Here is a 4,676-nt window from a genome sequence, read left to right on the forward strand (position 1 = left end):
ACGTAGAGAGTCTGTTAAAACATAGATTTGGGGGCTGGTGCAGTAGGGCCTATGACAGAGCCTAAGAAGCTGAATTTCTAATGAGTTCTCAGAACAAAATGATTCTTCTGGAGGGCCACAGTTTAAAAACCACGGTTTTACATGAGTATTTAATCTTCAAAGAATAAATGTTTTATCAGGAGAATTATCTAAGACCACAATATATTGTTAAAAAGTAAATTGCTCAGTAAACTAGGAATAGAGGAGAATTTCCTCAACTTGATCAAGAATATCTACCAAAAAATTATAACTGGTTTCATACTTACTGTGAGAAACTAGGCACTTCCTCAGAAAGATCAGGAAAAAGGAAAGGATGTCTTTCACCATTCCCTTTCAACATCCTATTGAAAGTCCCAGCTACTACAATGATACAAGAAAATGAAACAAAAACTATACTGATTGGAAAAGAGAAATGAGACTGTCTTTGTTCACAGGTGACATTATTACCTACATAGAAAATCTGAAAGAATCAGCAACAACAAAAGGCTCATAGAACCAATCAGTGATGATAGCAAGGTTGCAGGATACATTAATATGCCAAAGTCAACTGCTTTATCAGATATAAGCAATAAAGAAGTAAAATTGGAAATTAAAACTACAATACCATTTACATTAGCACCTCCCCAGACCAAAACACTTAGGTATAAATTTTTAAAAAGAATATGTACAACATTTATATGAGAAAAATTAAAAAATCATTTTTATCTAAGAAAATTCAGAATATTTTAATTGCTGCTAGTTTAATTTACCACAGCAACAGATTAAAGAAGCAAAGCTTCCCCAAATTCTGATAAATGGCAAAGAACTAGATAAATGGAGAGATATCCCATGTTCCTGGAGAGGAAAACAAACATCGTCCAAGACATCCGTTCTTCCCAACTCGATCTATGGATTTAATGCCACCCTAAACAAAACCCCAGAAAGCAATTCTGGAGATGTTAACAAACCAGTTATAAAGTGTATACAGAGAGGCAAAAGCCCTTCAGCATCTCCTATACAATATTGAAGGAGAAGATCAAATACGGAGGGCTGAGACACTCCAACATAAAATCCTACTGTAAAGCTATAGCAATCCAGATAGTGTGGTTTGGGCAAAAGAATAGACAGATAAATGAAACGGAAGAGACATCCCAGAAATAGACATACGTAGATATAGTCAACTGATTTTTGACAGAAAAGCAAAGGCAATACTGTGGAGCAAAGGTAGTCACTTCAATGATGATACTGAACAACTGATGTCCACATACCAAGAAAAAAAACCCAAAAAGCAAAAAACTAGAATAGACCTTACACCCTTTACATATATTTCACACAAAAGCTCAAAATGTATCACAGACCTATATATAAAATGCAAAACAATATAGCTCATGGAAGATCATATAGAATAAAACCTAGATGACCTTGGGTTCATCAATAATCTATTAGATACAACACCAAAGTCACAATTCATGAAAGAAATAAATGATTAGCAAACTTCATTAAAATTCCACATTTTTGCTCTGCAATAGGCACTGTCAGGAGACTGAAAAGACAAACCACAGAATGAGAGAAAATATTTTCAAAAGATAAATCCAATAAAGAACTGTTATCCAATATACATAAAATACTTTAAAAATTCAACAATATGAAAACAAACCTGACCCTGGCCTCTTTTAAAACAGCCAAAGCCCATAAAAGATACTTTACCAAAAAAGATATCCACATAGCAAGTAAGCATATGAAAAGGCACTCCACATCATACGTCATCAGAGAAATGCAAATTAAAACAATAGTGAGATTCCTCCACACACTATGAAAATAGCCAAAACACAAAACACGGACAACACTAAATGCTGGTGAGTATGTGCAGCACCAGAAACTCTCACTCATTGCTGTTGGGGATTCAAAATAGCACAACCACTTTGGAAGGCAGTTTAGTGCTTTCTTGGTAAAGTAAACATACTCTTAACATTTAATACAGCATAGTGCTCCTTGGAATTTACCCAAAGGAGTAGAAAATGTATATTCACACAAAAACCTGCGTGGATGTTTGTAGCTGGTGTTATTCATAGTTCCAGAACTTGGAAGCAACCAAGGCATCCTTCAGTAAATAAACTGTGCTATATCCAAACACAGAGGTGTTACTCAACACCATACTGTTGGCTGTGCATTGTTTCTTTCTTTTCTCTTTTACAATGCCATCTTCTGCTCCAGGCACTGTCTATTTCTAGTATTTTGTCCCTCTCTGCTCCTTCTCTGCATATTGCATCCTCTTTTGTTGGGGTTTTATATCAAATTTCGAATCTCATTCCTTTGCATCACAGCTGGTTACTTTTACACATTCTCTGTAATTTTCCTTGTTTGCTCTCCATACCTTTTATACTCCCAACAATGATTTTAATGTTGACTCAGTTTTGTGTGGAGTGCCTGGTATGTACCAGAGATAGCTAAGTAGTGAGGAAGCAAGAAAAAAAAAACCAAAGCTACATTCCATGTTACAGAGTCACGCTAGTCTAGTAAAGATATCCATTTACTAAAGCTCACATAAAGAGATGACTTTGGGGGGCAATGAAGAAAAAAGTGAGAGAGCATGTAGAAAGATGACTTCATGTAGAGAACTAGAGAAAAGTTCTATGAGCAAGGAAACTGGAGCATAGACCTTTAATTTTACTGCATTTTAATATATCTACTTAAAATAATTTTACTTTATGACCTGGAAAAAATAAGATACAGCAAATGCTAAAAATGAAAGTGGAAAAATCTGTTGTCTTCATGCTAATTAGGTGCATCGCCTACCATGCTAACTCACACAGCAAAGGCCCAGGAAGAATTTCCTTGACAAAAATACTTTAAGTTTTTTTTAGCTAATTACAATAGATGAATTATATTAGTGGCTCAAATTAACCGTATATCTGAATCCCTCTTTTTTCATTTTAACTTTAGCAGATTCCTCTCACTCTGACTCCAGGCTTGGCCCTAAGAGTTCCAATAGGACATTAGTAAATGGCATGCACGCAGAGCCTTGAAAAAACACTCTGGAGATTCTTGCTGTTCTCTCCCTTGGACTTCGGGTATTGCCATGCAATCCAGCACAGGCCTGTTGGAGGCCAAGAGACCACAGGAGGAGATTCTATTCATGCTAGCAGAAGTCCTTCCAGACCAGCCAGCTCACCGCCAATCTGCCAGCTGACCTCAGATGTATGAGCAAACCTAACAGAAATGATTAACCAGATTAACAGAACCACCAAGCCAACTTTAAATTTGTAAAGAATGAAAAAAAGAGAATACTGTTATAACCACTAAACAAACATTAGGGTTGTTTGTTACACGGCATTGCTAAATAAGGAAGCAATATATATAAAAGGAAAAAACTCAGTCCTGTCTTTTTCATGAGCTTATTTACTGAATGGGATAAGGTAGTACCTTTCACCGACAAACAGTTTCACACCTGACACATTTTGATGTCAGAGAAGCTTAATAAGTCTACAAAGGGCACTTACTTTAGCTTCCTTTTCCAATGAGGAATATGAGTGTTTATTTCAGCTCATATGTTAAGGATGGCCTTAATACTCTAACTGGATCTTAGAATTAGATATTTTTAATTAATTTCCTGAATCTCTGGAGAATAGTGTAGAATTAAGGTCATATTTTCATGTGTTTTTAAAGGTTGTATGTACAACATAATATTATTTATGATTGATTTGTGGCTTTATTTTATCATCTAATAACTATTTGAGACTATTCCAAATTGAAACACCAAGAACAGCCTTGAAAGTCTCTTACAAGATAATGGGGACGCTAAAAGTCATTAGGGATCCCGCATGTATTTTGTGGGATTGGGTCCAGCCTGGATAAATCAAGCCATTTGAGTATGAGAGTGTTCTGTGTATTTAGTGTTTCTAACAGTTTTAATTCAGGCTGCAGGACACCTGATCCAAACTAATAGTGTAGGTTCTATTCAGGGGCCCTTGGATTCCCTTCGTGAGATTTTTCTACACTGGAAACTGAACCGATCAGAACACTCTGGAGTGTGGTGGTGCTAGATGGTACTCAGACCCTGAAGAGCTGCCCTTGTAGAGTTCTAGAGAAAAGTCTTCAGCGCTGTGCTGGTAAAGCAAGTACAGACTCATCGTACAAGCATCCTAATATTTCTTGGTCACGCGGAAAATGCTGCACACCCCTACTAAATACCTCTAGTTAAAGAAGTCTTTCCGTAACTTAAAAAGCACACATAAGTGACATTTTATGCTGGAGTATTTCTTATTGTCAATGAACACACACTTTCCTTTGGTTTGCTTTCTCCATTACAATCTCTCTCTCTCTTTCTCTCTCTCTCTCTCTCCTTTTTTAAAAAATACAATCTTTTCTGGGGTGAGATGGAAAGGAAAGGAGGAAAAATTGGGTTTAATAAACCCTTTAAAATAAATAGACTGTGCAAATGTCCTAAGGCTCTCACATGTGAGATTTCCCTGCTATTACACTTTGCCTCTGAAATAATAACATCACATCCGTAAGAATAGTAGGTGAAATGGGTTCATCTGTGTTTCCCTTTAAAGACTGACTTTGGAAGTCTCCTTCTCTTGGGAAACTTTGGCGTTATGTTGGAAAAATTTGGCATTTTGTTAACAGCACACAGACTCCTCAGATTAGTGTGTTTA

Source organism: Sturnira hondurensis, unplaced genomic scaffold, assembly GCF_014824575.4.
Source record: "Sturnira hondurensis isolate 20B ecotype Veracruz unplaced genomic scaffold, ASM1482457v3 Scaffold0015596, whole genome shotgun sequence".
Lineage (NCBI taxonomy): Eukaryota > Metazoa > Chordata > Mammalia > Chiroptera > Phyllostomidae > Sturnira > Sturnira hondurensis.